The sequence below is a fragment of the Dendropsophus ebraccatus genome, chromosome 5 (genome assembly GCF_027789765.1).
Source record: "Dendropsophus ebraccatus isolate aDenEbr1 chromosome 5, aDenEbr1.pat, whole genome shotgun sequence".
Taxonomy (NCBI): Eukaryota; Metazoa; Chordata; class Amphibia; order Anura; family Hylidae; genus Dendropsophus; species Dendropsophus ebraccatus.
The window spans coordinates 103,373,258-103,385,390 of NC_091458.1; the positions used below are offsets into that span (position 1 = coordinate 103,373,258).

A 12,133-nucleotide genomic window follows, 5' to 3' on the forward strand; every position below is an offset into this window, starting at 1 on the left:
CAACAAGTGAGTCTACATACTGTTCCTGTCAGCAATCGCTGTGGTGTGTGAGCGACTGTACATTAGAGACTATCCGGTCGGCGTCAGTGACCCCGCTGTGTGTGCTCTTAAAGAGACAGTATCATATATCTGCAGAAGCACGGAAAAAGTGTTAAAATGTCCAGTTCTTCAAGTGACAGTGACTCTCCTGGGCCTAATGCCACTACCGCTACAGGCCCAATGCCTCTCACTCTACCCTACTACATGGGGGCTCCCTGGCTGCCCCGTTACCGTGGAGACGCTAATACTCTTAGAGGATTCAGAGAACAAATGATGGCCACCTTCAGGATGTATCCTTTATCCCAAGAGCAGCAAGTAGAAATGTTGATGGGACAATTAGAGGGACCTGCCCTTAAAGAGATAAAGTCATGGTCTCCTACTGAGAGGAAGACAGTAAAAGACATATTTGCTAAACTACAGTCTGAGTTTGAAGCACGCTCATTGTCAGAGTTACAGATGAGGTTCTTTGAGAGACGACAGAAACCTGGAGAATCACTCAGAGACTATGCTTATTCTCTCCAAGAATCTATGGGAGCCATTATCCAAGCAGAACCCTTTGGGGAGGCTCATGCAGACAGAACTTTGTTAGAGCGCTTCATAGAGGGAGCCTACTCCGAACACATCCAAGGCCAACTGAGAATGCTTGCTGAGCAGCACCCTACTCTCCCTTTCCAAGAATTCAGAAGAATGGCTGTTCGAGTGCTAGAGAGGGGGCGACATCAAGAGCCTTCCAACCTGGCAGGCCATCCAGCTGTTGCCATGAGACCTGTCGTTCCTGTCTCCTTGCTTCCTTCCACAGGTGCTCCACCCGTGATCCAGGCTGCGCAAGCCCCTGCATCTGATGCTGTTTCCCGGTTGCAGGAGCAACTGACTTCCTTGGCCAAGACTGTTGAGACTCTATGCAGACGTCTAGATGACCTCGCTACTCACCCTCAGCCGTCCAGTGTTCCTGAGACCCCTGTCAGGAGCTTTCCAGATGCATCACCTCCTGTCTACAAGGGTCCACCTGCAAGGACTGCACCAGATAAGGCAAGTCGTCCCAGGCCTATTTGTCGTTATTGCCACAAATATGGACACTCTGCTGACACCTGCTTTCAGTTAAACTACACATCCCCGAGGGCGAGGACCGCCCCTCGGGATCAGCAGATCAAGGTCCACCTCGAGAACCGCTCTGGGGCCCTAGGTACATCTCGTCCTGCCCGAGAGTAACTATCTATCTAAATGGGGTACCCTTTGAGGCTCTTATTGATACTGGGTCTCAAGTGACTACTTTTCAGAAAAGTGCATATGAACAGTACTGGGACGTGTGTGACTTAATTCATCCCCCTGAACCCTGGCTCAATGTTATTGGCAGTTCTGGTCACCATATTCCCCATCAAGGCTACTGGGAACCTACCATTCAGGTTAATCATCTCATGTTACCCAGGCAAGGTGTTATTGTGACTTCAGTTGAGGATCATGAGTTTCCACCTGTTGTGTTGGGGATGAATGTAATGAAAAATTGTTTTGGGGAAATTCTCGAGTTGTTGCATGCATCTCTGTCCACAGCTCCACCACCTACCCAGAAGGGAATTCAGAGCGCCATCAAGAATATCAGCGCACAACAGAAGTTCAGCAGTGGATCTGGAGACATCTGCAGAGTACGTATTTGTGATTCCAAACCTGTACTTTTACAACCTAATGCAGAAACTGTACTTTGGTGCCGCGCACGCCCTGGTGTTGGAGGAGAGGACTATCAAGCTCTCCTAGAACCCATTGACATCAAGGAGCGAGCACTAGTGAAGGCCGCCAGAAGCCTAGTTACTGTGTCTCAAGGACGAGTGCCAGTTCGTCTAGTCAATGTTGGTGACAGTCCAGCTACTCTTCCCAAGTTCTACGCTGTTGCAAAGCTCTCCCAAGTCACATTTGAAGACATTGTCAGTAGTAAAGCAGCAACCTGCTGTCAGACTGCTCGAGTCATGGACAGTGCAGAGCAGAGGCCCCAGGAACTAAGGTGGACCCAACTTGATATTGGTGATCCTGCTACGCCAGCTGCGCAACTAAAAGGCGTACTGAACATTGCATGCCAGTATCAACAAGCTTTCAGTCAACATCCACTGGACTTCGGCAAAACCACTTTGCTGCAACACACCATTCAAACTGGAGACCATCCGCCAATCAAGGAGCGGCATAGGCCTCTACCACCTGCTATGCACCAGTCAGTCAAGAAGCTTTTGCAAGACATGAAGGATTCAAACGTTGTCAAAGATAGCCAGAGTCCTTGGGCAGCACCCCTTGTGTTGGTAAGGAAAAAAGATGGAACCATCCGTTTTTGCGTGGATTACCGCAAACTCAATAGTGTGACCCACAAGGATGCCTACCCACTTCCACGCATCGAGGAGTCCCTCACAGCTCTAGGGAAAGCTGTTTACTTTTCTACCCTGGACCTCACCAGTGGATACTGGCAGGTACCAGTGGCACCAGAGGATCAGGAGAAGACCGCTTTTACCACCCCAATGGGTCTCTACGAGTTTACCAGCATGCCTTTTGGGCTGTGTAATGCCCCAGCTACGTTCCAGAGGCTGATGGAGCGATGCCTTGGACATAAGAACTTTGAGAGCGTTCTACTTTATTTGGATGACGTGATAGTCTATTCCAAGACTTATAAGGAACATCTCGAACATCTCACAGAAGTTTTCCAAGTTCTAATCCAGCATGGGCTAAAGATTAAGCCATCAAAATGCCACCTCCTCAAACCACAGGTGAAGTACTTGGGCCACATAGTGAGCGCAGAGGGAGTGAAACCTGATCCAGAAAAGATCTCAGCAGTTCAAGACTGGCCTACACCAACCACTGTTAAGGAAGTGAGGAGTTTTCTCGGATTCGCAGGGTACTACAGACGTTTCATACCGCAGTTTGCCCACATATCCGAACCATTGCAAGAACTACTGAGAGGGCATCCGCCTGAAGTTCGTAAAAAGAAGTTGCCCATCATCTGGACTGACCAGCAGGAGACTGCCTTCCAGACTCTTAAGAGGCTTCTGACCCAGCCTCCTATCTTAGCTTACCCTGACTACCAGCTTCCATTCCGCTTGTACACCGATGCCAGTTACCTAGGCCTCGGAGCAGTCTTGTCCCAAGTGCAAGATGGGAAAGAAAGAGTCATTGCCTACGCAAGTAGAGGTCTGCGAGGTGCAGAGAAGAACGACCAGAATTACAGTTCTTTCAAACTGGAGTTCTTAGCACTCGTATGGGCAGTGACCGAGAAGTTTAAGGATTACTTAGCAGTGACACCCTTCACTGTCTTCACTGACAATAATCCATTGGCACATCTCAACACGGCAAGACTTGGAGCGTTGGAGCAACGTTGGGCATCAAGGTTGGCAAACTATCAATTTACTGTGAAGTACCGCTCTGGCAAGGTCAACATCAATGCCGATGCCTTATCCCGCCTACCAACAGGTGAGGAACCACCCAGTACATTGGAAGATGAGTGGGAAGAAGTCGAAATGCCCGCATTCTACACCCGTTTTGCTCATCAGAAAACAACTGTGGTTGCACAGAGTCAAAATGCCAGGCCTACCCAATCTAACCAGCACCTTGAAAATGTTTCCTGGAAGACCCTCCAAGAAGAAAGTAGAGTGTTGGGAGAGATCCAGGACTACCTGCAAAGTGGTAGGATACCACGCAGACTGCGTCAAGACTATCCTGACCCTGAGCTGCTACGTCTCTGGAGACAGAGAAAACGCCTGTTTTTCTACCAAGGTCTACTACAGAGGAGTACTCTTGACCCAACCTCCGGTGAGCGACTTCATCAGTTGCTGATCCCACGTAGGGATGCTCACATTGTACTTGAGGCGTACCACGACAAATCTGGACACTTTGGTGTACAGAAGACCGAATCAACCATTCGGAGAAGGTTTTACTGGATTGGCATGCGCCAGGACATTGAGAAGTGGTGTAGAGAATGTCCTTCCTGTACAAGGACCAAAGGAGAAAGGCATGACCAAAGAGCTCCTTTGCATCCTATCAAGACTCAACGTCCTCTTCAAATTGTTGCTATGGACCATGTAAAACTGGAGTCAAGTAGGTCTGGGTATACCTATGCCTTGACCATAGTCGACCACTTCACAAAGTTCGCTGTAGCAGTACCAGTGAAGGATTTGACTGCTCAGACAACTGCTGAAAAGCTTTGGAAGAATTTCATTCTACCATACGGCTGTCCTGATCACATTCTAACAGACAGAGGAGCTGCATTTGAGTCGCAGTTAATCCACCAACTCTGCCAGCAGCACAACTGTAAGAAGTTGAGAACTACCGCTTACCATCCTCAGGGTAACGGTCTTTGTGAGAAGATCAATCAGATCCTCATCAGTATGTTGAGAACAGCCTCAACCTCTCAAAGGGCTGATTGGCCAAAATCACTACCTGAGTTGGTGTACACCTACAACAACACAGTCCACTGTTCCACTGGATATACTCCATACTTCCTAATGTTTGGTCGTCAAGGACAGTTACCATCCGACTTGGCCCTTGGAGTACAAGTACCAGATTCAGTGAACCCTTTAACAGAAATCACCTGGGTGAAAGACCACCAAAGACGTCTGGAAGAAGCTAAGGAGATTGTTGCCACTAAGATGGAAGAAGCCAGACGTAAGCAAGAAGCAGATTTTAACCTACATGCTCGATTGGAACCATTACAAATGGGAGATAGAGTTTGGCTAAAAAACCATCATCGAACAAGTAAACTTGATCCAAAGTGGGAAGCCGAACCCTTCACAATTGTGGCTGTCCCCTATCCAGACGGAGAGGTCTACAAGATTGAGAAAGAAGGAAGAGAACCTCAAACCGTACACCGCAACCGATTGAAACTTTGCCTAAAGGAAGATCATCCAGCAGAGTTCAAGGATACAGAACCTAGTTCACAGACAGAAGAAAGCTCAGAGCTACCTGTTCATGTACCAAGTGCATTCTTTGACCCACTGTACATGTTTCTGGGACCTATTCTAACTGTGCCTACCCCAAGAGTTCCTACCAGAGAACTGGCTACCTCAAGAGCTGAACCAGAATCCGAACTACTATCAGTAGTAGTGGAGCAGCCACCTCCATTGAGGAGATCTGAGAGAACCACCAGAGGAATGCCTCCACTCAGATACAGAGTCTAAGTTCCGGCCTTGTTGGCCATATTGTTGATTGCATTATAATGTTATTTAGGAGAAAATGTTATAGCAATGTAATGTTCAAGCTTTAGTGCCTGACTTAAAGTCAAGAGTAACGTTTAAGATATGTGCCTGGTTATATAGCCAAGATTCCCAGAACTGTTTATGTTAGTTATAATCTGCCATGGACTGCCTATTCAGTGACCTTACTTACCCAGAGACTCTCATGGACACTATCTTTGTCATGTGCCACAGAGCTTTGTTTGTTCTGCCAAAAAGGGACTTCATGTTCATGGACACTACCAGGACTCTTTGCATATTGAGCTGTGCCAGAAGCCCTATACTACTACACTGTTATTGCAGCCATGTGTATTGTTTATTCAAAAGGAGCACTCTAATATGGACGCTGTGCTAAGTGCCAATAGAGAGACTGTAAGAGTTCCCTGTTGGGCAGGAGCCCACTATGTTTACAAAATTGTTTGCACTATATTTGCCTATGTGCCTAACCAAACTTTTACACTTTTACACAGGTATGGTGCCTTTTATTTGTGTTTCCAGCTTTCATCCTCGCCCCAGCCCGTCGCCGAGGCCGGCTTATTTTTAGAGGGGGAATATGTAGTATACCAGAGCATGGTTCCTGTGGCTGGGCTGAGGATGGCACCTGTCAACAAGTGTTATTATATATTTAACATGCTTTATGTGCAACTATTCTGTGTATTTCTCTGTACCAGTAATTGGCAGGCAGAGATGGGTTACATGCTTACACTGCACACTACACAACAGCGACATCTACTGACCTTAGTGGGAACTGCTCTAGGTAGTGTGGTAAGCTTAGGAAGTTGCTAGAAGGGGGTGTGGTTATGCAGATAGGCCCCCTATATAAGGCTAGCTGTTGCAGTGTTTAGCTGAGACAGGAGACAAGAGACCAGTGAGACAAGTGACCAGCTGTAGAGGGAATAACATCACCTCAGGAGATCACCACAGAGAGAAAAGCTGCTGAGGGGAACATGGAGAAAGATCTTACACAGAGCAGCAAGAGAACAGACAGCTGGAGGTGAGAGAAAGAGAGACCTGGAGAGACAGTTTGTCAGGTGCACCCTCAGGAAAGGGGCAGCACATATACAGTCAGTGGGAATCCTAAAGACAGACACCCAGTGGAGAGACTTGGCTGTAGGAGGGAGCCGAGTTAACTTAGCCTCGGCACCCATCTTCCTGACATTCGGGGGGTAGGATTGACTAGGACCCCTGGATCCTCTGGGAACCGAAAGTTGTGGCCTAAGGCCCGGCCCAGTAACTTTGCAGGAAGCTCCCTGGCAGACAGGGAGGGGAGAAGCAGACTCAAGCACCATTGGGAGAAGTCCACAGGATCACAGTGCTCACCAGCGTCCCACACGTACTGGCAGACCAGGACCTAAGGCAGGTCGTCTCTCTTCACACCACCAGGCTCTCACAAGCACAGTAGCTCAGTCAAAGCCGCCAGTAGTCACTACTGTGTACCAAAGGACTGTATAACATCTGCAAGTCTTACAGTAAAGGAGTTGTTGTTACACTGCCTCCCTCCTTGTCTCCCTGTTGTCTGGTCCACCTGCACCACACCACCATCAAGGGCCATATTACCAGGCAGCAGTATTTTGGGGTTGGCCCCGGGGGAACTACAAGTCCACACCACCGACCACCTTACACACGGGTGCAGCCCCCCTACAGAAACCGCTGCAGCAGCCACAGAAGAGAGAGTGATACCAGGGAAGCGCCAGAGAGTCCCCCTGTACCTGCAGAAGCCCTCGTGCCCACCTGTGACCGTGACAAGTTCCAGCCATCCTGCAGGTATAGCACACTCTCCCCCTGCAGCCCTCAGTGCGTCCCCCCACAGAGGAGCTCAGCGCCACGCTCAGGAGAGACTACCATCACCATCATCCTCTCCTCACTCCCCTCACTCTCTTCCCATTACCCCGGCTCGCTGCACTAACACTCACACAAACACATGACAGGGGTGCACAAACACACACAGATAGGCACAATACACATATATACCCAAGACAGGGGTGCACAAACACACACAGATAGGCACAATACACATATATACACAAGACAAGGGTGCACCGACACACACAGATAGGCACAGTACACATATATACCCTCACACACCTTTTTATGCAGGAAAGGAAGCTCCAGGGGGGTCTACATGTGATGTCTCCTCTTCTTCTGCTCCAGCCTGTATGGTGCAGCCTCCAGCCCCTCCTGCACCGACTGCAGAGCTGTACTGGTCTATACACAGCTACAGGAGGGAGCGGGCCACACTGCAGGCGGGGCAGGAGAGAGGAGGGGGCCCGGCTGCTTCTCTCTGCATCTTCCTGCCTGTCACCTGGGAGCTGCTGACCTGAGGCCGGACCAGGGAGAGTGCAGGAGGAGGGGAGGGAACATGATTTCTGTTCAGTAAAAGAACGGGGCCCTCTGGAAGGCAGCAGGGATACTTTATTTTTTTAATAAACTAAAATCTGGCACTTTTCGTGGACAGGCCTCACTCTGCAGCAGCTCCCAGGCTCGGCACAGGCACACACTGTGGACAGATCTTCTAACCAACTCAAGTGCAGTGTGAGAGGCATCATCGGGCCCCATAATAGGGCGGGCCCCTGACGGCAGTACTGCCAATACACTGCCCTGACTCCATAGGTCAGATGCAGAGCGCCCGGCCCAAAAAGTGTAAAGACTATCAGTAAGAAGCCATTAGGAGGGGAATTCCCACTTTAAACGGGTGTTCTCACAGCAGAGACATAGAGGCAGGTGATTGTTTGAACTTGCCGCACCTCCTTGGTTCTCCCCGCTGCAGAGAATAGCTCCTCCAGCTTGCCCCAGCTCCCTGGACCCTTCTCCGGGCTGCCAGCTCCCATGCTTCAGCATCAGTGGCCTGGAGATGGGTGGCTGCAGTTGGGGCAGGCTGGAAAGGGTGTTCTCTGCAGCAGGGAGAAGCAATGGCAGCGCAGCAAGCTCAAACAGCTGCCCGCCCCTGCCTCTCTACCAGGGTGTTATTGTAAATTGTATTTTACAAGGAAAACATCGATCCTATTATAAGATTTGTTCTCACTTAAAGAGTAGTGCGGTCCTAAACATTTATTCACAAAATACCACACATTACAAAGTTATACAACTTTGTAATGTGTGTTATGTAAGTGAATGGCCCCCTTCCCCGTGTCACCCCCCCCACGCTAGACCCGGAAGTGTGGTGCATTATACTTACCGCATCCGTGTCGACCCCCGTCCGCAATCTTGGGACAATGACGTCATCTTCGGGAGGCCGGCCGAACCGCTCCAGCCGTCCCTTATGCCGGCCCCCCTCTGCCGCGTCATCAGCTGCTCAGACACGATTCCCTGCCTCAGCCGCTTTCCCTGCCTCCCCCCAGTGTCCCTAGATGCGATTGGGCAGCAGGAGGAGGCTGCCTCATCCTGCTGCCACTGCCCGGAGAGGAGCTGTCCTTCCCCGGGCAGTTAACCCCATAAACACCACGGTTTATGGGAAGATCTGATGTCTCCTGCTGATTGGGCAGCGGGAGGAGGCTGCAGCACGTTGCCTCCTCCCGCCGCCACTGCTGTGATCCTCTCCGTGCTCCGCTCCCCCCTCCCCTCCATGATCCGGTCCCCTCCCCAGGCTCTGCTTCCCCCCTTCCCGATCCAGCCCCCTCCATGGTCCGGCCTCTCCCCATGCTCCGATCCGCCCTCTACATATGCTCCGCCCCCTCCTGGATCGGTCCCTGTGCACCAACTTGTCTTACACAAATATTTTGCCACTGTAAGGCCTCTGTCACATGATATAATGGCTAAAAAAAAGACTGAAATAAAGAAAGACCCCAAAAATACACAAGGCTTCTGTCATGTCTGCGGCCTGTGGTTGAGTCAGGTGACGCACTGCAGCCACATATGGGGGATTTCTAGAAACATTGAAACATGGGGAATAAATAGTGAGTTGTTTTTCTCAGTTAGTATTTTCTGTGTTAGAGGAAAAAATAATGGCTTAAAATAGAATATCTGCCAAAAAAATGAAAATTTTCAATTTCCCCTCCAACTTGCTTAAATTTCTGCAAAACACCTAAAGGGTTAATACACTTATGAAATGTTACTTTGAATACTTTGAGGGGTGGAGGAATTTATGGGGGTAACTAACATACAGGCTCTACAAATCCACTTCAGAACTGAACTGGTCCCTAGGACAATCTGAACTTGAAATTCTCCTGAAAACTGGAAAAATTGCTGCAAAATTTCTAAACCCTCTAACATCCTAAAAAGTAAAAGGTTGTTCACCAAATGATGTCACCATAAAGCAGACATCTTGTAGATGATGTAGTAATAATTAGTTCATGTGACATGACTATCTTTCTTAGGAAAAGAGAATTTTGAATATAAAGAAATGTAAATTTTTCAAATTTTTGCTCAAATGTGTTTTTTTTACAAAAAAAACTACTGAGGGTATCAATCAAAGTATACCACTAACATAAAGAGGAATATGTCACGAAAAAACTATCTCAGAATAACCGCGAAAGTTAAAAGCATCGCAGAGTTATAACTACATAAAGAGAGACAGGTCAGATTTGAAAAATAGGCCCCGGGCATTAAGGCCAAAACAGGCTGTGGAGGCAAGGGGTTAATAAGACAGTTCTAGTTAAATTACCATCAAATATCTATCTATCTCCTATCTATCTATCTATCTATCTATCTATCTATCTATCTATCTATCTATCTCCTATCTATCATCTATCTATTATCTATCTCTCTCTATCTCCTATCTATCTATTAACTATCTATCTATCTCCTATCTATCATCTATCTCTATCTATCTATCTATCTATCCATCTATCTATCTATCTATCTCCTATCTATTATCTATTTCTCTATCTATCTCCTATCTATTATCTATCTATCTATTATCTATCTCCTATCTATTATCTATTTCTCTATCTATCTCCTATCTATTATCTATCTATCTATCTATCTATCTATCTATCTATCTATCTATCTATCTATCTATCTCCTATCTATCATCTATCTCTTAACTATCTATCTATCCATCTATCTATCTATCTACTATCTATTATCTATTTCTCTATCTATCTATCTCCTATCTATCTATCTATCTATCTATTATCTATCTATCTATCTTTCCATATGCAAATTACACCTAGCAATGATCTGGTATTTGATTGGCTGTCTGCTTTCTTTATGACATCACAGAGTGACATCAGCCACACATGATGACATACATGAATGATAAGGCGCCGCTGATCTCGGAACTTTTCAGAGTTGGAGTAGGAGTTATAGTGTAAGTATCTCCCCCTACCCTCCCCCACCCTGTGCTCAGCCCTCTGTGCCCCCCTCCCAAGCCTGGTGTCCCCCAAATCTTACACAATAGAGAACTTACATTGGGGAGTGATCCGCTAGATCCATAGAAACACCAAGAAGCTGCACTAAAAATATTTCTTCTCTCTTCCTCAGGTTCTCGTGTCTTGTACAGAGATCACTACGATGTCTTTGAGGGTAAGGGCCTGTTCACACTGTCACACTCTCTATGTATATTCACTGCGGTCACCAGGACACCATGTGTCAGCCTGTAGGGGGCGCTGCACCCATCACAGCCACAGTTACTTCCTCCAGTCTCCACAATTATTCCTATTTCTAACCAGAAGAGAATTGATGGATTAGAGATTGGGGAGATTTATCCTGCCGTCCTATAGTAAGATGCTTCTCACTGCCCTTAGCAACCAGAGCTCCCATAGCAACCAATCACAGCTCAACTTTCATTTTACCAGAGCAATGTGAGAAATGAAAGCTGAGCTGTGATTGGCTGCTGTGGGCAACAAAGATAATCTTACTGTAAGATAGAGCCATAAATCTCCAGCTAGGTACCTGCTGTGTGTTTCTGGTGCTGCCCCCTGCTGGTCTCCCTCTGTTACTGCTCTGCTGCAAGTTGTTTGTCATTACAATGATGCTAACTCACTTCTCCCTGTATTATCATTACAGAAATGGACTACAGTGTGCGACTTGCACTGTAAGTATCACCATCAACCCACCCCCCACCATCCTTCACCGCCCTCCGCCATTCCCCGACATCCACTATCTTCCACCCTCCCCCCCACCCCCCCCCCCACCCCCCCACCCCCACACACACACACACACACACCACTACCACCATCCCCCTGCCAGTCTCTCCATGATTCTCATCTCTGTTTTCTTTTTTTACAGCTGAGGATCCAGAACCAGAACCCTGGGAGGATGACCCTGATGAGCTGTGAGTATCATCCCGCCCCCCCATACACACCACTTATGGTAACATCACATTGCCCTGCCTCATGGGACCACATATGCCCAATGGCCATTTATCTACTTATACCCCACTGCCTGTGTATCGCTAGTTGTGGAAGACTTATTAATATGTTTCTTATTCTGGATTCTCCTGCAGATGGCTCTTGGTGCTGCCTCCGTACCCCCAGGCTGTCAGGTATGGTGGAGTCTTCCTTGTAGAAGGAGAAAAAATTCCAAACATCTGAATATTTTCTATAGCTAACCCTATATAACTGCTGAAAGAAATTACTAATCATCATTCTCTTTTTTCCCTCTATAACAGGATTGACAATTTTAAGATAGATCAGGATGAAGGACCTGATGAGGCGTGAGTATCACCCCCCTTTCACTCCCTCCCCCCACCCCCATGGTCATTTATCTCCTTACACCCCATGGCCACTTATCTCCTTATACCCCATTGCCCCCTATCTCCTTATACCCCATGACCACTTATCTACTTATACCCCATGGCAACTTATCTCCTTACACCCCATGGCCACCTATGTCCTTATACCCCACGGCCGCTTATCTCCTTACACCCCATGGCCACCTATGTCCTTATACCCCACGGCCGCTTATCTCCTTATACCCCATGGCCACCTATCTACTTATACCCTATGGCCACTGAT

General features: G+C 47.9%; 1 long non-coding RNA gene across 1 annotated transcript in view; it reads right to left on the reverse strand.

Annotated features, from left to right (window-relative positions):
• Positions 1–10,898, reverse strand: part of LOC138793713 (uncharacterized) — a 45,622-nt gene extending 34,724 nt beyond the window's left edge. The window contains exon 1 of the long non-coding RNA XR_011363325.1: positions 10,585–10,898. This is a non-coding gene — a long non-coding RNA (uncharacterized lncRNA). The remainder of the gene's footprint in view (positions 1–10,584) is intronic.
• Positions 10,899–12,133: the final 1,235 nt, after the last annotated feature.